Here is a 23,658-nt window from a genome sequence, read left to right as displayed (position 1 = left end):
TGCCTCCAATCTTGATAGTCGATAGCATGAAAAGGTTACATAGCGATGACGCAATAAATGTGAGTTAAAGTCGTGAATGCCATCCCAATTTTCCATGTAGTATGAATTAATTGGGTTGCTGACCTCCGAGCTGTTGAGATTTTTTGTTTTATTAAATTTGGGAAAAATCTCATTTATATGACAACAATAGGATTAGTTGCTATATTAGCTCAAGTGTTTTTTGAGGAGTTAATGCATCCTATATTTGTTGTGAGGGAATTTATGATTAAGTTTTATGCTCCAACGATATAGAAATGTAATCCCGTAGAAGATTGAGTGTGTGTACAGAAAGTAGAGAAAATAGGGAGAGCTCAGAGTATGTGTGAAGAATTAGATTTGTTGTAATCTCCTTTGAATAATAAGATTGTCGATGCCTCTGTTCTGGTGGATGTAGCCCAGATTGGTTGGGTGAACCACGTTAAATCTGTGTTGTGGTTTTGTGATTTTTAATGTGATGTGTATGTTTTGTTTAGTTTACTTCCGGTGTGCATTGTTTAGTCTAACAAGTGGTATCATAGCGGCGCAGCAGAAGCATGGAGGGCCCATAACCTACAGGTCTCTAGTTGTGGAGCTGGTGCGTGTGACAGAGTTGAAGGTGGAGTTTTGGTGATTAGCGCGGTTTCGGCAGAGACAGTCGTGCCAATTTCTGACTGTGATCGGGTTGGCGCGGTTTATTTTGGAACAAACGCGCCAATTGACGTGGATCCGAGTTTAATACTCGCGCCAGAGCTCATTATCCTGATTGGCGCGGAATTGACGGGTTTAAGCACGCCAATTTTTGTCACTTACACGGATTTTGTTCTGGCGCGGATCATCTGCTGTCAAAGGAGTGCCAGGGAGTGGACTGTGTTTTAGGTGTGGGTTTTCCGCTGTCAAGGAGCGCCCGACAGTTTTTCCCTCTGGTAAACCTACAAATTTTTATTTTTTCCTTTTAAAATTGTGATTACACGGTACAACAGAGGCATTTTTAATTTGGACTTGGAGATTTTGTTTGATACAACATGGCAAAAACTCAAAATGCTCGTTTTGAGATCGAGAAGTTCAATGGCAAAAATAACTTCGAAATCTGGAAAGTGAAGATGCATGATCTACTTGTGCAACAAGGCGTGGCGAAGGCGCTGTTGAGAAGATCCAAACAGTCTTACCCCATGACAGATGATGAATGGAATGAATTGGATGGAAGAGCTCTAAGCAGTATTTGACTGTGTTTGGCGGATGATGTTTTGTTTAACATCGTGTCAGATAAAACTGTTGCTCGTTTGTGGACAAAGCTTGAGAAGCTGTACATGACAAAATCCTTGACCAATAGGATTCTTCTAAAGCGACAATTGTACAGTCTGTGCATGAAGGAAGGTACTGCTATTACTGATCATTTGAATGTCTTTAATACTCTCACGGTGCAATTAGAAAGTATAGAAGTAAAATTTGAATCAGAAGATAAAGCTATAACTTTATTGTGCTCGTTGCCCGAGTCATGGGATCATTTTGTTACTTCTATAAGTCTAAGTATATCAGAAACCCTTGAATTTGATGACGTTGTTGGAGCTTTGTTGTCCGAAGAGACAAGGAAGAGGTCAAATTCCGAAACCTCTACATCAGAAGCAATGATGGCTAGAGGTTGTTCTAGAGAAAGACGCTCCAGTAAGCATAGCGACTCGCATTCAAAATCGAAAGGGAAGAAGAGTAAGGTAAAGTGTTCGTTTTGTGGCAAATCGGGACATTTGAAAAAGGACTGTTGGCAGAGACAGCAAGCATCCAAAGAAGATTCTTCAACAGCGAAGCAAGAAGCAAACACAAGAAATATAGGTTCGACATCCAAGACAGGTATGAGTGATGAAGTGTTATCAGTTGATTTGTCTAGTCATGATCAACATTGGCTGTTAGATTCTGGTGCATCAAATCACATGTGTATTCATAGGGAATGGTTTAAAACTTATAAACCAATCAATGATGGAGTAGTTTACATGGGAAATGATGTCACATGTAACATTGTGGGTATTGGAACTGTTCAGCTTAAAATGTTTGATGGGACAAATAAAATTTTAACTGATGTAAAACATGTACCTGAACTAACGAAAAACCTCATTTCATTAGGAGTACTGGACACAAATGGATATAAAACCTTTATTCAAGGTGGAGAATGAAAATTTATAAAGGAATTTTACTAGTAATGAAAGAAAAGAAGGTTGGAAATCTTTTTCAGTTAGAAGGAAGAACAGAGTCAGATTATGTTCCTATAGTGTCTGAAAATGACAGTAATTCTATTTGTTTATGGCATCAAAGGTTGGGCCATATGAGCGAAAGAGGATTAAAGATTTTATCTGATTGCAAGTTACTTCCTAGTCTAAAGTCTGTTAAGTTAGATTTCTGCAAACATTGTCTCTTTGGGAAACAAAGCAAGCAGAAGTTTCAAATTGGAAAACATACTAGTAAGGGAATCCTTGATTATATCCATTCTGATGTTTGGGGTCCATCTCCTGTAACCTCATATGGAGGTTCATCATATTTTGTATATTTTATTGATGATCTCTCTAGAAAAGTGTGGGTCTACATGTTAAAGAAGAAGTCTGATGTGTTTACATTTTTCAAATAGTTTAGAGCATTAGTTGAAAATATCACTGGAAGAACTATTAGATGTTTAAGAACTGACAATGGTGGTGAGTTTACTTCAAAGGAATTTGATAATTATTGCAAGGAAGCTGGGATCGAAAGACATAAAACCACTGTATATACGCCTCAACAAAATGGAGTTGCTAAACGCATGAACATGACTCTTTTAAAGAGAGCAAGAAGTATGCTAAGTAATGCCAATTTGCAGAAGGAATTGTGGATAGAAGCGGTTGCTATAGCTTGCTATTTGATAAATCGATCACCATGAATTGCAATAGGATGCAAAATTCCTCAAGAGGTATGGAAAGGTCATCCTTGTGATTATTCTAAACTGAAAGTTTTTCGTTGTGATGCATATGCTCTAGTTCCAAAACATCAACATTCTAAATTAGATCCTAAATCAAAAAGGTATATCTTTGTTGGATATGGTGATGGGACTAAGGGATACAGATTGTGGGATCCTACTATTCACAAGATCATTATTAACAGAGATGTTAAATTTAATGAATCCTCACTTGAAAGTTCAGATGAAGATGATAAAGTGAAACAGGATAATGTATCTAAGCTTCAACACATCCAATTTGAAACCAGTCCAAATATTGATGATGATCAAGATGAACATGGTTCAGATGTAAGTCATGAACAAGTTTTAGATGTAGGTCATGAACAAGTTTCAGATGTAGATCATGAACATGATTCAGATGCTGATCATGAAGAAGTTCCTACAGATAATAATCAACAAATTGTGGAAGTACCAGAAACATCTTTAAGGAGGTCCACGAGAATTAAACGTCCTCCTAGAAGGTATGATGATTATGTTACTTCAGTTGCTTTAACCACTAACGATGATGAACCTTTGTGTTATCACGAAGCTGTAGAAGGTTCTAAAAGTGAAAAGTGGAAAGAAGCTATGAAGGACGAGATGATGGCATTACAGAAGAATGACACATGGGATCAGGTAGAACTTCCTAAAGACAGAAAAAGTGTGGGATGTAAATGGGTGTACAAATTGAAAAGGGGTGTTAATGGTTCATAGGACAGGTACAAAGCAAGGCTGGTCGCGAAAGGTTTTTCTCAGAGAGCAGGCACTAATTTTCATGAGATATTTTCACGAGTTGTAAAAATTGTTTCAATTCGAATTGTATTAGCATTAGTTGCTTTTCTTGATTTAGAATTACAGCAACTAGATGTTAACACTGCATTTTTACATGGAGATTTAGATGAGGAAATTTACATGGAACAACCAGAAGGGTTTGTTCAAGATCGCAACAAGAAATTTGTCTGCAGGCTTATGAAATCATTGTATGGTTTGAAGCAGTCACCTCGACAATGGTACAAGAAATTTGATTCTTTCATGTTGAGTCAAAATTATATAAGAAGTGAATATGATCATTGTGTTTAATTTAAGAAATTAAGTAATGGCATGTTCATTATCTTAGTGTTGTATGTTGACGATATGCTTTTAGCAAGCAAAAGCATAACAGAGATCAACAAGCTAAAGGCTCAGATGGCTAGGACATTTGATATGAAAGATCTAGGAGTAGCAAGACAAATTTTGGGCATGGAGATTTTCAAAGACAGGAGCAATGGTAAGCTGTGGCTATCACAACAGAAGCATACTGAGAAAATACACTTGAGGTTTCGTATGAACAATGTGAAGCCTGTGTCAGTCCCTTTAGCTTTCCATTTTAAGCTTTCTTCAAGTTGATGTCCTAGTACAAATGAAGAAAAGGAATATATGTCTCGAATTCCGTATGCCAATGTAGTAGGTTGTTTAATGTATGCGATGGTTTGTACTCGACCATATATTTCACATGCGGTTGGGGTTGTCAGCAGGTATATGGCAAATCCAGGAAAAGAATACTGGTCAGTAGCGAAATGGGTGCTTCGGTATTTTAGAGGCACAAGTGATTATTGTATCACTTATAACAGAAGTAGTGAATTTGTTTGTGGTTATGTTGATTCCGATTTTGCAGGTGAATTGGATAAGAGAAGGTCAACTTCAGGGTATGTCTTTACTCTTGCAGGTGGAGCTATTAGCTGGATGTCAAAGCTATAGAATATTGTTGCTTTATCCACTACTAAAGCAGAATACATAGCTGCTTCACATGCTTGCAAAGAAGCAGTTTGGTTGAAAGGTTTGATTGGTGACTTTGGTAGGTTACAAGACAACATCAAGCTATTTTGTGATAGTCAAAGTGCAATTCATTTGGCTAAGAATCTAACCTATCATAGTAAATCAAAGCATATACCTATCAAGTACCATTTTGTAAGACATGTTATCACTGAAAGGGGTGTTTCTCTTGAAAAGGTGCATACGAAGGAAAACAATGCACACATGTTCACGAAACCAGTTTTGTTAGAGAAGCTACATTGGTGTCTGGCTTTTCTTGGCTTGTAGAAAAGATAAAAATAATAAATGAACAGGGCATCAGGCTAATTGTTGTCAAGGTGGAGATTGTTGAGATTTTCTGTCTTATTAAATTTGGGAAAAATCTCATGTATGTGAGAACAATAGGATTAGTTGCTATATTAGCTCCAGTGTTTTTTGAGGAGGAGTTAATTCATCCTATATTTGTTGTGAGATAATTTATGATTCAGTTTTATGCTCCAGCTATATAGAAATGTAATCTCGTAGAGGATTGAGTGTGTGTAGAGAAAGTAGAGAAAATAGGGAGAGCTGAGAGTATGTGTGAAGAATTAGATTTGTTGTAATCTCCTTTGAATAATAAAATTGCCGATGCCTCTGTTCTGGTGGACGTAGCCCAGATTGGTTGGGTGAACCACGTTAAATCTGTGTGTTGTGGTTTTGTGATTTTTAATGTGTTGTGTATGTTTTGTTTAGTTTATTTCCACTGCACAATGTTTAGTCTAACACGAGCTACCAGTTATGTTCACAACTTCCAAGTTCAAAATTCTTATTATGTTCATTGTTCTCCTCTGTCCTGCTTGCCTCACTAGCTGCAGCCTGCAACTACAAGTTATTGAACTTGATGTGAATTCTTGTGGGGAGAAGGGGTTTAGGTATTAGGCATAAGACCCATGCTACAAAATATGGATCTTGGAAGGCTACAGAACTTAGAGGTTGGAACTCAACAGACCACTCGCACACTTTGAGAAGATTTATCTTCTTAGTGGCTCTTACTGTGCTTACCAGTAGATTTCGTGAGAGGTAGGTGGTTTCTGCGAAGGTGAATAAAAAAAGCAAGGGTTACCACAACATGAAGTATATATATGTCAGAATATAACTCATCAGATTCCCCATAGAGGTGGGTGCTTGATTCTTTAGTGCTTTTTTATTTTGAGCTATATAATGCAATATTGAAATAGTTTGTAAGTTAGGTCACCAACAGAATCGATACTACCTAGAACTTGCCACAAATATATTGTGCCTCCATCGAATATATTTATTGTGATCACATTCATACTATTAACGAGATTTGATGAAATGTAATTTTAATATATAAACAAATTTTGTATTTCACATATTTGTAATTTAGTTATGGGATCTCTCCAAAATACTCTTCCTTCCACCATTCTTTGAACTTCTTGAACTTCTTATGGTTGTTCTTTCTTTAATTTTACTCTGTTATTCACATGGATTCACTGAGACTCAACTCTCCACTAGGTTCTTTATGGACCTCCAGGGTCTTGGTTCCATCAGTCTCTGTTTTCTCCCCCTTGTTCTCATCATCCCAGTTTCCACTCCTGGAAGGCCTAATTTGACTACCAATCCACTCCATCACATAGTATTTAGCACATATCTCACCACTGCCATCTTGTCTCCACCAACTATCGTTTCCCCAAGGCTACTTCTTTTTCAAATCTTTGCAATCAAAGGCATATGCTCTCAATTCCTTTCTCCTATCAAAGCTACTAATATCATCGATTCCAGCATCTGAAGGGAACTATTTGCACCAATCCTCACCCTCTTTCAGAATCTATTTTCCCTTCATCTACAACCCAAATACCTCATCCCACTACTCACAACCTCATGCACAAGGCCATTATCACTAAAATACTCAATTTTACTAGAGGAACAAGCTTGATGCTAGAAATGTAATGCTAGAGTGAAGTCGACCTCAGACACACAAGCGAAGTCTATCTTTAATGTTTACTATATTCCTACAATAGAGCTTCCCAATGCTTCCCTCGCCATAGTCAAGAGCATTTGATTTAGTATTTGCATTATCTCTGTTCATCTTTCCAACATCTTGGTGTTTATAAATATCATAGCATATCTTAAAATCCTCGCTTATGTTAAGGTCTTGGCTCTTCCACAGATCCTCACATCTACGTTGAAACTCTTGTCTCCCCCCAAGGTCCTCACTAAACAACTCAGGCCCATAGTCAGCATCACACTTAAGTCTGGCTAGCCCAAAATCAGCTAGTTCGGCATTGAAACGGGCTTCGAGAAGAATATTGTTGGCCTTTAGGTCGCCATGAATAATGGTTGGATCACACTTAAGTTGCGGAAAGGCCAGTGCTTGGGAAATTGCCAAAATTATCTTAAACCTGGTTTCCAAATCCAACTTCTAAGGTGAACCATTCTCAAACAGAGCCTCGTGCAAGATTTTGTTCTGCATATGATCATACACTAGGAGTCTTCTCTTCCTATCAGCACAATACCCCAACAACCCCCCAATAATTGACAATTCATTCTGAAATTCACTTTCGCCTTATGGAGAACTGATATCATACCTCTTTACTACAATTTCCTTGCCATTCCTGAGAACCCCTATGTAAACTACATTGAATCCTCCCTTCCCAAGCCTATCATTAGAGTTGAATGAGTGAGTAGAAGCTTCGAGCTCACGGTATTTAAATCTTTGAATCCTGACAACGGTGAGATCATAAGAGGTGGTTTTGTTGCCTTTCAGGTGATTGTACCTGAGGATCAACAACAACACCACTAGCCTCTGATATACAGATTAGAGCATGAACCACCTAACTTAAGACTTGAAGTGCTCTGATATACAGATCAGATCAGAGGATGAACAAATATGAACGATTCAATGAAGAAATCAAAGTCAACGGGTGAAATTGAAAGAAATGGCGAAGCCATAACTGTCAAGGTCAATGTAACTGCCAACCATATTGATGGATTCCTTGTGTTTCTTGTGCTATGAGAACTTCCAGAACATACAAGTGACATGAACCGAGGATTATACTATACTAGTCAAAGATAGAAAAAGCTTTAAGTTGCTCCACCATCACTCGCCGGAGAAGATGATATAAACATTGGTGACCATATCACAATCTAACTCGATCTATAAAGTTCCAAGCTTTTCCATCAAACTTGGGGTGTTTCAAATCATTTTCTGTTACTTATTAGAAAGCTCTCAGATATTGTTTATAACTTGCAACACCATGCCAAAAGGGCATCCGCCTGTTGTTTGAAATTGTAATTTTTAATAAATGCATCAATAAAATCCAACTCCATTCAACATTTTAATATAGATATATATAGTATGACTTTGATCGAAATGAAAGTTGAAATATGCCATTTACAGGTTAACAAAGAAAACCTTATTATAATGATAGAAATGAAAATATTAAAAAAATATACTATAATAATTAAAAAAATCTTAAGCCTATTAAAACGTTTAAAGCTCCACTTCCTTTTGATGCTTCTCAGCGCTTAATAAAACTAAGATTGAGATAGAATTTAAGATAATGAAAGAATTTCAATTTAGAACGCGAATATGGTAAGAATTTGCATTCAACCAAGAACAAAAGTAGACATTAAACCTTATTTGTAGAGCTTTCCACGTCATGAAATGATTTCATTCTGGTATTATGGGTCTATGAATGAAATGTGTAAGGCAATTTAAGATAAAGCAGTAAGTTGGCTTGAGCATAAGTATCGGGGTCACTCCATATACCCCAACTATATACGTATGCATTAACGGCTTCTAATGACTGAAATTATTTTCCTAAATGGTACATAATAAATATCATTTTCTTTGACTGTTCAGGGAAAAAAAGTTCGATAGTATTATATATAATGGCAAATATTACATCATTTGTTGAGAAAATAGGTCTAGTGAATATACCTAAACAAATTTTGCAGATTAGCTGGAACGAAAAGATGATCCCCAATCTGGCTTAATAGTCATTATCTTTGGCTTTTTAGACATTACACATTTGACTTCTCTGCATAGACATTGAATTTGCAATATGTTTATTGAAAATTTTGAAATCTAGCCATGCCAACTCGCCATTTTGTTTCACTGTCCAGGTACAAAGCATTAACCTTTCTGCATAGCCGTGGCTTATCTCATCAACATGGTATAATTATCAAAGGAATGAGGTCAGTGAGAATGGGTCTAAGTCTTGGGGAAATTTAGGTACCATCGAAATTTTGGTGGAATCCATAACTTTCCTTACAAAGAACCATGCTCCATAAATCCACATGTCCATAGCAAAGGAGATATTTAGGTGTTAGTTTTACTGTTTTATGTTTATAATTTTTTTTAAAGTAAAAATGTCTATTTTTAATATATAAATTGATTGTTTAAAAAAAATATATTTTGAATATATAAATTGATTATTTTAAAAGAAATGTTCTACATTTTTTTTTCTTCAATATTTGGCAGAAATTTACGCTTAATATTTATAGGTTATCCTTATATTTTTTGTTGGCATTTCAAAACAATTCAAAAATAGTTAAATTGTATGTTTTTATTTTAGTCACAAAGTGTTGCTGCAAATTTTTTTTTTCAACCTACTTTGTGAGCAAATCATAATAAGTGCTCAAGGAGGAGTAACTCAATTCTGATATAATATTCATTTATTTTTAATATGTGAGCAAAAATTTATATTTATATATGTCTTTAATGCAATTTAAACCAAATAAAAACTTATTTTTTTTTTATAAAAAAATGAATGAGAGAGAAACAATAACTCAACTAAAAATTTTAATATGTTCACTTCTCACACCATGAAACAGTGTTGTTGAAATAACTATTATTAATTGCAAGCCTAAGACATATTTATTTGCTAAACAATTAGATGACTGAAATAGATAGAAGAAATAGACAATTTATTGTAAATATTGAAAAACTTTTACCTAGACTTGAGAAATTATTAAATATTATAAAAAATTAATATGTATATATTAAATGTTATAAACAATAAATAGGTATATTCCCTTGTTAATATCCTTTCTTGAAATGAGTGCAAGGTTAATTTTCAAATATGTTTTTAATTGATGATTTCAAATGCATATATACTAATTTATTTATTTTTATTATATATGCGTTATATATCAAAAACTCTCTTCAAAAAAGAGGAATCAACTTTCTATAAAAAAAAACTTTGGATGGTGTAGTACATCTAAACTTTCATTTCATGATAAAGAAAACCATGATTTTTATCTAAATAATGATTTAGATGTCTTAGGGCATAATGAAGAATGTGATGAATAATTTTGATGAAGGAAAACCTAGCACCCAAAAAAAAAGAAAATGAAAGTAAGAAGAGAATTATTGATGAGTGGGAAACTAAGTATAAGTCATTGAGAGAGGCAAAGCATAAAGGAAAAGCATGTATCAAATGCATATCTTGTGAAATGCATAAGGAAATGTGACCATGGGGAACTAATACTTGTTTCTCTACATTGCAACATGATTCTATAGTTGTTCATGCTAGTTCAAGCATCCATAAACTCTTAGAGGAAAAGTTGACATGTGGAAATGAGAAGAAAGAAAATCTTGTTACAAAACACATTGCATGCGCTCACAATGTGAACAAAGAAAGAGTCATCACTACTATAAAATTAGTGTATTGTATGGTGCAAGAGGATCTACCACTCTCAAAATATGAATCTCTTTGCTTATTTACAATGCCTTTACACACACAAAATATGCCAAAGAATAAATATGATACACCATATACAAATCACGTGGTTGCGAAAGAATTCCTTTTTGATATATTGCAATATCTTGAAGAGATACAAATTTTAAAATACTAGAAAGCCCTTTTGAAAATACAGTTCGTACCATAGAAAAGCATCTTGTGGTTTATGCCACGTTTTAAAATTCTAAATTATTGGGGCATCCAATTTCACAGTTTTTGAAGCTCATAAATGTTTGTGATTGAAGAGGGAAAATAACTTTTGATGTAACCAAATATTTAATGGAATCAAGGGGTCTTTCAAAAGAAAGATTGATAGGAGTTTCCATAGATGGTGCTTCTTCAATGGTTTGTAATGAACATGGTTTTATTTCATTCTTGAAGAAAGATGTACCTAATATTGCAGTTGTTCATTAAATTTCTCATCATGGAGCTTTAGCCACATCAGATGCTTCGAAAAGAATACCTCAATTATTGTTTTGTTGAGAAATTGGCAAATAAGATACATTCTTGGGTGTAAAATTCTACGAAAAGAAATAGTTAATTTGTTACTCTACAAGAACTTATGCAACTTGAAACTCTCGAGGCTCTTCAAATCCATGGAGTTAGATTGCTTTCAATGGGAGAAGTCATTGAAAGACTTGTTGTACTTTTACCTCCCACATTAATGTTGTGGAAAAATTAAAGAAAAGACTTATGGTATGATAAGGGAAGGATATTTTCAGTGCAATTCTGTTTAAATATGATTGCAGATATAATGTGTGAATTAAACAAGTTGAAAAAGCAATTCGAGGAAGAGTAGATTGATGTCAGATCTTTAGGGAAATCCATAGATGTTACTGTAAATACTTGGAAAAGGTGTTTTTTTAGAAGTGACACATTTGCAGAAGAGAGATGTTATTTATCTAAATTTATAGATGCCTCTAAATTTGGCCTTTTAGGAATTTTTTATAACGATGGGCTTGTTCACAGGTATAAATTACAACTTGTAGCAATTCCACATGCATATGATGATTGTGTTGATATACAAAAACAATCACAGTAACCTTGTATTGAAGGTTTAGTAGAAAGTTACAAACAACTTGCAAAAGATTACGTTCAAGCTCTTGTAGAGAGTTTGAATGGAAGATTCGCTAATCTTTCATTTTTAAACTCAACAAATTTGTTTAGACCTTTCCATTATTTAGAGGATGTTGATGGCAAATAATGAAGTTCAAAGCGCTGGCTTGAAAAACTTTTTCAACACATACAAGATCCTTATTATGAAACTGAATAAAACAAAACAACATTTTATTTTGAAGTTTCTTTGAAAAAGTTGCATCCATTTGTTGACACTCTTCGTGTTAAATATGAGGGGTCATCCAGGAAATATGCATGCAGGGTTTTTTATGTTACACGGTTACATGCAAATTTTCCTAACATGACAAAGTTATGGGAGGCAACACTTACTGTTCCGACAAGTACAATTACTTGTGAGAGAGGATTCTCAAGACAAAACATAGTAAACGATGTCTGAAGAACAAAGCTATCATTATTTGGATTGTATGCCTTGATGCGAGTGTCCCTAACTAGGCTTCATTCATTGATGGGGGAATGGGATAGGGTACATGGCATCCGGAATGATGCTAAAGAAAGAATAATCTTAAATATTCATTAGAGGAAATTTTAGCCTAAAAGTGCCCATGAAACTTTGACATAATTTCCATGGCATAATATGTTAATGAATAAATATCGTTTAAATTTAAAAGGAGTTACATATAAATATTTTGGAAGGAAAATAATAAAAAGTTACTTTTTTAATTGTACTTTTGGCTCATATCCTTATAGGTTTACTCAAAATTCAAGTGTAGATACTCATTGGATGCACAATTAAATTTCACATCCAATGAATATGCGTTATGCATGCTTTTGAGAAGACATACATTGATAAAAAATGAAGATACATTAAAAAATATGTTAAAAAATGAAGATACATTAAAAATCGTGTTCAACATGCTTTTTAAATGCATCTTCATTTTTTATCAATGCAAGTCTTCTCAAAAGTGTGCATAATGGGTAGTAGTTGGATGTGGAACTTATTTATGCATCCAACAAGTGTCTACACTTGAAATTTGAGTAAACCTACAAAGAGAAAAGCCATAAATTCAATTTAAAAAAGTATTTTTCTTATTTTCCCTACAAAATTCATAACCCTTATTTTATTTTTTTAACTATTATTTTATTATTTTTCCTGTGGAGGCCACTTTTAGGCTAAAATTTCTTCTAATGTAAATTTTTTCCATTTATGTTTATGTTTTAATGGTGTTGTGTTTTGACAATTACCTCTTTTGGTGAAACTATCAATAAATTTAGCTTGTGTACATGTTGATATTGAATGTACTTTCTGAACATTTACATAGCTCATTTACATTATGTTTTTGGTTTGAAACTTATTTCACAACTACTGTTCTTGTAATGGGATAGACATCCAAGTGACTTAAATGGAAAACATGGTATGTGTGTTTCAATTTATGTTAAATAAATTTCTTTTGTCTAATTTTAGTTGCAACAAAATTTACATTCATTATTTTCATGTGAATATATATATATATATATATATATATATATATATATATATCCTTTTCACTTTATAATATTAATTTTTGTTATTTCTTAGAAATAAAAGAATTACAGATATGCATATACATATTTTCCACATATTTTCCCGCTATTTCCTTCTTAAAAAAAAATGTTGAACATTTCAACAACATGGAAAAATCATAGAAAAGATTCATCAACAAGTCTCAAATGAAAGTGTAGCCATGGGACTTGAGTGGATTGGTACAAGAAAGAATGAAAATTTTTCAACAATTATAAATACAATTTGCATAAATTAGATCGTGTACAAATAAACATTAAAAGTCATTTGATGGGCAGTTTAAAAGTAAAACAATCATAAAAAAAATCTGTGATGGGTAGGGGCACCCATCAAATTTAACTTCGCATTGTACACAACAAGTAAACTCATCGCTCGAATAAAAGAAGCCGACATCTTTTGGAAGGGAGTAGTCTATACGTCTGAATTCCTGGACACCGTTGTGAAATTTCATGTATGGTTGTACATATCATGACAAAGGTTTCCACCATCTCCAGTTGACTTCGGCTAAGGGAATTCTGACCATCCAAGTGCGTCGCCTCTGCCACCAAGAGACCATTATACTTCCATTGTATATGATATCATGTATTTAGTGTACCATACTCTCATTTGAATTTAGAAACCTACCCAAACAGAAGCTTGAATTTCCACCATTCTATTCTACATTGGTTTCAAAATTTGAAATTGTCGCCTACCCTCACTCTCAATCTCGCATGTGGCATTGCCATAGGCCCTTGGTGTTTATACAAAAATCAACTCATTCAAGACCACAATGGATGTTGCAAGGGCAACTTCGAACATGAATATGTTGGAGTTGATTTGGCAACATTTGTTGAAAAGCGAGGATGAAATAGATATTGATAATAGAACCAACGGTGTTTATATTAATATTGTGAATAGTGATGATATCCAATCCAATGTCGCTGCCACCTGGGGCTCATGGCCTCATAAAAGTGGAAGATCAATATCAAAAGACAAATAGAAGAAAATTACAAAAGAAAACTATTTTTCTTGTTATTTTTTATCCATAGTTACAAAAAGTAAAAGGGAGTTCTCTTCTTGTTATTATTCTTTTATTCGTAGTTACAAGAAGTACGAAGGATGTAGGGGTAAATGAGAAGTTGAAGGAGGAAGAGAAAGAAGAGTTGAGGCATATGAGGGCTAGGTTGTACACAGGAGTCAAGTAGTGCCCGTGGAGGAAGTTTGTTGTAGAAATTAGAGACCCCAATAGTGAGAGCTCTTGAGTTTCGCTAGGCACTTTCGACACTACCAAATATGATGCTCTCTCTTGCATATGACTATGATGGAATCATGATCGAGGTCTCATCTTAATTTTCCCCTCTCTTGTTTCTAATTGAGAGAATTTTTTTCCAAACAAATTTGTTTTCCTCATTTTTTTTTCCAAAGATAATTTTAAAGGGGAGTTTTCGGGTCATGGTTATTTGGAATACAAATTGCTTTTGGAAAACTCTAACCTTAGAAGTTCACGAAGATCTTATTTATCAAATTTTTGAAAAATTATCTATTTATCTAATTTTCTAAACTTTATTCATTTAATTAATTTCATATATTCTTTATTCACGTGTCTTACTAAATTCAAATATATTTTATTTATCTTAGTCGAATTAAATTTTATCATCTTACTATACTGTATTTTGTTTATAATTTACATTATAATAATCATTTTTTTAAATGCAAATATATAAAGTTTGTATATTAAATTTTTTATTAATTTTAAATTTAATAATAAAATATTAAAATAAATTTTTAATTATTAAAATTTATAAGCGTTTTCAAATTTTTAAATATATTCCATAAATTTATTTAAATAATAATAATTTTAATTAAAAACCAAAATATAAACTAATTATATTATTATATTGAATTTATCTTATTATATTGAATGAGACACTCTGCTTCTTAAAAATTCCATTTTTTAAGTGGTTTTCTTTCCTTTTATTGATAGAGTATTAATAAATTGAAAATTGATAAATCCCCAAAAAAACGCATCTATCATTCATACAACATGCTATGGTGATTAATGTGTTACGTTGGTTTAGTAAAAAATGTCTTTTATAAGTTATAATTTAATAAATGTATTTTTATATGCATTAATTAATTAATGTTTTGTTTAAGACATCTATCGTTTACAATAGACTACTCAATGCCTTAAGTTACTAAAAATGTCTTCAGCAAGATATACTATAAAAGAAAATCACCACAATTTATAAATCTATAAATTATAATTTAATAAATCTATTTTTGTATTAATTAATTAATTAATTAATATTTTAATTAGAAAAATGTTATTTTAATATATAAATAACAAATTTGATGTATGTATGGTTTTTGTATTTATTTAAAATGAATTGCTATTAAAACCAGAGTTTAAACAAATGGTTTTAATTCATTTGAATTGTGATATCAAACAAAATCCTATTTAAATAAGACGTTAAACAAATTAGTTATTAGTCCCTGCCTGAGACTCTTAGCAATCGATTGTGCGTTGACTGTGTATTAATCTCTTGTTTGACCAAAAAATATTGTTGTACATCACAACTTTAACCAAAGTTTTCATATTACAAAATAATATAAAATTTATTATGTAATTTTTGATTGGACAATAAAGTTGGGGGTCTTATTGTGCGCTTCGCAGATTTCAAGACATTATGTTCGGGGTAAATATAAGATATCCAAAGTTTTCACAGATGAAAATTTTTTGTTATCCAAAGTTTTACATACATTGTGCTTCGTGCTATCAATAGTGGAAGAAAAAACGTTTTCCATGTAAATCATATACGGGTACAGACTTATTAAATCATATACGGGTACAGACTTATTGAGGCAATGCGCAATGTACATCAGAGCCATATCGGTGGACCGGAATACCCGGTGGAATGTGAAAATTGGAGTCTGGGTCGCGGAAATTTGACCTTTTGTGGAACAATTTTTTATTCTCAAACGTATTTGAGGGTGAACAAAAATTACTTTAAATTTGAGGTCCAATTATTTCGAGTGCGTGTCATAAATGAGTAGTTTACCAATAAGTAATTTAAAGATAAAGATGGAGTAATTTATATAATTAGTTTGCTAATAAGTAATTTATAGACGAAGATAATGGAAGTTATATAAACGTACGAAAATTCGTAGTGTCAGGTTCTAGTTCTCCGTGTCATGGTGTCAGGTTCTAGTTCTCTGTGTCATGCATGCAGTGTCCTGCATCCTGCAAGTGCCAGCTGTTTGCATATGCAGAGAGTAAGTTCCGAGAGAAGCATTCCCCATATAATGTAATATTCACCATAAAAAAATGTTGAATTTCTACAGACGTTTAACATGGTTATTTGATGTGGAGCTGAACTGGCCGGCCAGTAACACTTGCAGCCAGACGCTCCATTGAATCTTTCCCCCCTTTTGCACGAGGTATTGCGGTATCTTCTCATCATTTTTTCGTTGAATTTATACCTTTTTCCATTAAAAATAAAATTCGTTTGGTCAGAGGACCTGGAATACCAAAGGCATTGCACATTCCCTGAAATCTTTTTATTTAATCGATACAAAAGATGATTCCCAGAGCATCTTACATCTATCTGTTCACGATCCTTTTTTTGGGTTGAAAATTTGCAGTTTTTAGCTTAATTTGGAATTTCAGAAAGCATTTATTTCGGTTTCTCAGGTATGTTATTGGGACTTCTTCTGGCTCATCTGGGTTTTTCAATCGTCTTCTTCGATACTGTTTTATATTTTGAAGTATTCTTTAAGATATATAATATGTGTTTTGGGGGAACAATTAATTCGTGTCTTTATCTCTGCATTGTGCTGATGGATGACTAAAAATGGAAGATCTATCGGAGAGATGGGCAAGGGACCTGGATTGTTTTCCGACATCGGGAAGAAGGCCAGAGGTAAGCAGCGATCGTATTTATGTGTTAATTTTTCAATGACATTAAAAGAAATCCTTTATCCTTTAGCCCTATTTCTTTTATTTCGCTGTCTCTATGATGTTTTAATAAATATGTGCCGAATAAGACAACCAGTCCATCCCTCCTTCACTTGCAAAGGAATGTCTATCAATTCAACTCTCCCATGCTTTTATATATTTAAAGACAAATTACTTTTAACTTTAAGAATCTAATAGCTACCCAGTTCGAAGGGCAGAAGATCTCTTGCTACAAATTGCCACTTGTTGTCCTAGTTCTAACATATTATTAAATGAATTGATGGTGTTCCAAAGAAATCATCCTCTTGTCTCACATTTAGATCGTTTCACTCGTATATAAGTGGTTTCATTCTTAGTTGAGTCTGTTGAGTCAACCTCTCCTTGGCCTTGTTGACGAGCCTAGTTAACTAAGTCTTAAGTTTCCACTCACCAGCAAACTCGTCAGCTGCAAGGCAGATTTGTCAGTACTTGCCAGTCAGATCCTTAATGGCGAGTAACTTGCCGGTAATTCGCTCCTGAGCTAATTACCAAAACAGTTAGGAATTAGGTTGGACACCTAATTTTCATTAGAGGTAACTGAAGGGTGAAATCTGTAGCACAATTATTATAAGCAGTTTATAGATTTGGCCTTGAATTATGTTTTAGAATATTATTGTGGCATCGGTTTTAAATAGCCTGTTATCTCTGACTGGTCATGAAGGTAACTTTTGTGATTTTCAACAGAAGATATGATCTACAACAAGATACTATGGATTTTAGATGGATTTGGGGGTTCATAGAGAACATTCTGGTCTGTTTGTTTATCAGCACGAACTCTTACAGACATGAACACTGAATAATCCATTTCAGAAATATTCATTTGTTAATATGGAACAAAAGTGCTGAGAATATACATAGGTGAATCAGATTTCTGTTTATATCCATAGATCGGACACCAGTAATGTGCCCTTCATTAGGAGTATTGTATTTGACAATTGGGAGATATGTCATGACATGAATTTCAAGTATTTCATTAAGGCTAATCTCGTCTTACTCTGACAAACACTTGGACTCACTAGTTTCCGCACAATATACCTGTACCTAGAAAAACATAATTGGAATACTTTTGAGAAGTTATTTTAGCATGATTGTCACTACTGTTGGAAAGTTTGCAGAAAACTTTGATCTTCAGTCTCGGGTATTATGAAAATTGTGTGCTAGGTTTGGAGATATTTTCCCATTACAGCAAGAGTGCTATGTTGAGAGAACCTTTCTACAGGATTTGCAATATCTCTGTACGCAAAAAAAAACCATACTTGGAATACTTTTGAGACATGGTTTTAGTGTGATTGTCACTACTGTTGGAAAGTTTGCAGGAAACCTTGATCTCCAGTCTGGGGTACTACGCAAATTGTCTGCTGAGTTTGGGGATATTTTCGTATTACAGCAAGAGTCTTATGTTGAGAGAGCCTTTCGAGAGGATTTGCCTTTTGAATCTCCAGATGTAGAGTCAGGGTCTGTAAGGCAGCAACACACATGCTTGCATCAGAAATCTTGTTGCTATCAATAAGAAGTGGCTGTAACATTCCCAAATCTTCAGTGATCAAATGGAAAAGACACTTGGAGCTGCTGCTGGGATCGAAATAAACCTGATCTGTGCTTATTGAGGTGTTGGGCACATGATTTTGTTTGCCATTTGTTCAGGCGCAATGAGGAAAGTACCTTTAGCATGAACAAATGGGTATGACATCAAATGTTTGAAGTCTTTATAAGATCAAATTCATCCTATGCATGAATGTTATGTAATCCTGTGCTCAGGATACATCATAGCACAAGAAAATCTGGGATTTGTGTTTGCTGATCTAAATCTGGAGATTTTGAGTAGCAAGTATTGATCTGGGACCAAATTTCCTTCAAAGAAAATGAAGTACATGGAGCAGAATAGGGGCCGATGGACATGCCCTTCTATCTCCAATTCTGAAACTCACCCAGTGCTCTCGGTGTAAAATTGTTCTTCACATGCGGAGACTCATTATCTAATTGCAACCCAACTGTTTCACAAATCAGATTGAAAATAGGTTAGTTAAAAATTTAAGCTTCTTCCTGGACATTATGGAATCCTTGATTTGGATTCCTCTGGTATGTTCATTCTCAAGGTCAAACTCATGTGCTTATTCGCTCATTTATCTGACTACTTCCTAAGAAATGAAACAACGGAAGAACTCATGTCCTTATCCCCCCATATATCTTATTGACCATTATTGTTAACACCCGGCAAGGAATTTTAGAGTGGAGATTTTTTAATCTCATAATAATGATAAATATAATGATACTAGAATCTTTAATTTACCATTAAGAAAAGAATTCGCCATCATATGCCAAAGATAAACCGTGTAGGAGAACATTGTCTTCTGCGTGATTATTGGTTTGAAAGACTAAAGGCCATGCATAACATAATTCTAATGTTCCTCTTCAATCTAAAGCGAAAGACGAGTATAAAATGGTTTTAATGTTTTTGGCTCATGCCATCTTTTAAAATATTATATTCATCAAATGAAATTCCAAATCGAAACCTTTTAAAATGTATATTGGAATGAGATGAATCAATTGTGGGTTAGTATTATCCGAATTTCTATATGCCAAACCTTTTTAAATGCAGGTTGGATTTATATATCATAATTTGAGGGAAATTTTAAAAGGCTTAGTCTAAAGAGAGGTAGAGAAGTATGGATTTTTGTAAATCTAAGTTATAGTTGTTAAATTTCAAAATTTTAGGTGTCTTAAACATTTTTGATGGCGCTGAATCCATTTCTACCATCAAAAGACACGATACAAACTGCCTTTACAAAAAATTTTGAAATTTTTTTACCCAGATTAAAGCCACTTTTAACCATCCAAAAAATTCTTGAGTCTCTTTAGAGGACTCCATTTTAAAATGGGTATTCAATTTATAATTTGACATTACAAACAATGTTGTTTGTGATCACCGTGACCTCATAGTGTTTTACACGACAAAGAGTATAGGTTCTGAAACTTTTTCTAGAATGGTAATATTTTTGTTGGTTAAAGAGTATAGCTTCTGAAACTTTTTCCAGAATGGTAATATTTTTGTTGGTTAAAGATTGCAGAAAGCATATTGAACATAGTCAATGAAAGCATATTGAACCTTATAAATTTGGATACAACTCTGGAATGGAAACCAGATAAACAGGATGATAACAATCTAATTTAACCACTCACCAACCAAAAGGTGACTGATGATTAATACCAACACTTTTATTCTTCGTGTGGTGATACTAACATAAGTGGAAATCAAATTTTACACAGTTTAAAATTATTTGAATTATAAAAAATAAATTATCGATAATTAAAATTTTAAATAAATAAATATAAAATATTTATTTTAAATTAAACCAGGAAAAAAGAAATATAGTAAATATTAATTATTTTTTATTTTTTATCATAATAATAAAATAGAGTAAATATTAATTAATTCTTATCCTTTACCATAATATTGTCATTATTTTATTTTTTAAATATGTATATTTTAAATTGTTATTTTTCATTATTAAAATGATGAAAATAATTTAATTAAGTTTTAGAAGTTTCAAAAAGACATGACATTTTTATTTGTACCACATTACTATTAGAGATGGACAACACTAAAGGTACTTATTAGAGAAATATTTTAGATTTCCGAAAGAAAGAATATGGTGCTACTATAATTGGCTGATATTAATTGATTATATCAAACATATCTTCAGTGTCATGTGGAGCACGATAGCATACTTTTTCATTAATTATCAAAATTTCTTCCATTATTGTAGTGTTGAATTCTTTCTATCCTACTATAGACTAGTTATGTATTTTCTTCAATTTTATTTCTTCGTACGAATAGGGTTTACATGTAGTGAAACCCTAACACTAAATTAATGTTGGTTTCCATTTTAACCTTTATAAATTAGGATCATTCAATTTTTATGTTTTTCTTATGTAGAGAGAGGGATTTTAAATTATAATTTAGTTTACTAATCTTATTTTGTTTAGTTTACTAATCTTATTTTGTTTATGCGTACGAATGGGCCAATTTACCTGGACATATGGTTGTCTTCAACATGTATCTAAACAATTTTATTTCTCAATATTTCCACATATTTCACTTCCATGGTTTTACATTCAAATATTATTATATTACTCTTCTTATTTTATATTACTAATTTTTTTATCTTGATATCCCCAGGTTGAGGAGGAAGGAAATTTATGTGCTCTTTATTAGATATTATTCTCTGTTGCAAGTCTTTTTTTTTTTGGTTTCCATAGATAGCCTCTTTCGACTCTTTACCTCGTACCTAAAGATACTAATCCCCTATATTATTTTCAATCGTTACAGGTACGACTTGAGGAAATAAAAGAATTTTGCTTCAAGAATTTTGCTCCGGTTGTACCAAAGACATTCAACTTAATTCCTAAATTGACTTTCTCTTCCTTAGTTTACACATCATACATTTCTCAATTCACCCCAAACTTTGTGTGAAGTTATCCTAACGTGAAGATAAAAGTGATTTGTTCATGATATCCTGAAATAGAGTTTTTGCTAGACTTCTAACCCTCCCATGGATACCATGTCTGTAAAACGGTTATGAACCTTAACAAATGGCATATTATATGGTTAGGCAGGGACTACCGGCTGCATGCAGCACTCGTTTAAAAACTTCTCTTTTCATATATATAGAAGTACTAAGACATTAATATCCTAAAAGTCTTTAGTCTATTATACTTTTAGCTTTAAAATAAGTTATAATATGGTTAAAGAAGCTTCTTAAAAGCGCAATTTGAAAATAACAAAATTATAAAGATTTAAGTTCACATTGAGTAAATTTATCAAAACTATAAAGTTTGAAATTTACATTGAGTAGTCCAATATGTTACGGATATTTAAACTCAAAAAATGTTAAGATATAGGAGTTTTTTAGAATTTTTTCAAATATTTTCATGTTTTTTTATACGATGCCACTCCATCCTTTAAATGTTTTGACTCCATCATTGCATGTGATTTAGTTGATCGTAAGAAGAGAATCCCCAAAAACATTCAAGTTCGATAAATTTCTTTTTCTTTGGTAATTTGAAGCTAAGCATATTAGTTCACTAAATTTTTTTCTAGTAGCCCCAATACGCCTAGAAGAAAATCAATGGATACCTTAGAGTGATGTAGGATACTCCTCGATCCTCCTAAGGATGGGTCTAAGAATGCTTAAGGGGAGTCTATTTTTATTTTGCAACTTATGTTGTAGTTCCCCATCTAGAGAAGAGGTTTTGAGAAAAAAATGTTTGCATAATAACACGCTACATGGGAGAGGGAATTATGTCTTCAAATGAGTGGTTTTATGGTAGCGAGATACCCTAAGAAATGATCAAAGGTAGAGTTTTTATGTCCTTTATAGGATGATGTTTTGACAAACTATTTACGGTTGTATTAATGGTGTATTCCTCCAAAATTAATGGTACAAAAATATATCTTTATATTTTTTACTAGAGTTCCTCTCTGAAAGGGAATTACAAGGTAAAATGGGTGTTATATTTAGAGTATCATTTGCATAGGATACATATACCTGGCACAATCAAATTCCTTCTTTGCAATGTATCATATGTTGGTTCTTTATTGTTTACAAAGGAGCCAGTTGAAAAGATTAGCATTAGGTGGGAACCTAAATTTCCAATTTTTCCTTCCCCACTAGTGAGGTGAGACTTCCTGAACCTCCTACGTTAATGTTGTGTGACAATTTTTTCATCTTAACCACCAATGGGATTGGAATATGAGATTTGTTAGTCCTCCTGATCTAGTTGATCTGAGTTTCTAATAAAAGAATATTGTAAGGCTAAAATGTAAAATGTTCAATGAATTTCTTCATATTTCATTGAACACACCTCAAGCTATGATAACTTAGCTAACTTCCCTAAGAAGTTTTAATATCACCTTGCAAATATTTATTTAAGAAGAAGAAACCTTCCCTATTCATGGTTTCAATGGCTTGGGATTGTAGTAAATGATTGGAACTTCCAACCCATGGGTGTTTCTGAGTCAAATCATTTTCTCCTTCTCCCACTTTCAACAAGAGTGAATCTCTTGTGAGTGGAAATGTATTTAGAATGGATTTGGAGACCATTGAGCTATTACGATTCCTTTTATTTGTGTTCCGTTGTGCTATACAACAACCCCCCATTTATATACAAATTTTACACAAAATCTTAATATGAAATGGGTCCCTTTTTAAATAAACTTAGTTTGATTTGTGAGTTTATAAATAAAACTGGTATTAACCTCATAATAAGAAAAATATTTATTAAAAAGCCCTATGTAAATAAATCATTTTATGAAGCCTTTTGATTAAAAACAAAGTGTTCCTTAAAATATTATAAAACAATTCTACATTGCAATAAAGTAATCGAAGATCGAACATAGCAATTACAAAGGGACATACACAAAATAAAGCTTCATCCAATCCTCCGATGCGAGAAGGAAATTGCAATCGGCAAATTGGCAATGTCAATTATAAAGGGACATACGTAATGGCCTAATCAAATCTCCCGATGCGATAAAGGA

The 23,658-nt window shown here is 33.1% G+C and overlaps 1 pseudogene; it reads right to left on the bottom strand.

Annotated features, from left to right (window-relative positions):
* Positions 1–6,149: 6,149 nt before the first annotated feature.
* LOC149195005 (putative receptor-like protein kinase At1g80870) overlaps positions 6,150–23,658 on the bottom strand; it is an 89,647-nt pseudogene continuing 72,138 nt past the window's right edge.

The sequence above is a fragment of the Pinus tabuliformis genome, chromosome 2_2 (genome assembly GCF_031772625.1).
Source record: "Pinus tabuliformis cultivar Carrire ecotype Pingquan chromosome 2_2, CPIR1, whole genome shotgun sequence".
NCBI classification, from domain to species: Eukaryota; Viridiplantae; Streptophyta; class Pinopsida; order Pinales; family Pinaceae; genus Pinus; species Pinus tabuliformis.
The sequence above is the reverse complement of the archived record's forward strand: the minus strand, read 5'-3'. Positions and strand labels throughout refer to the sequence as shown.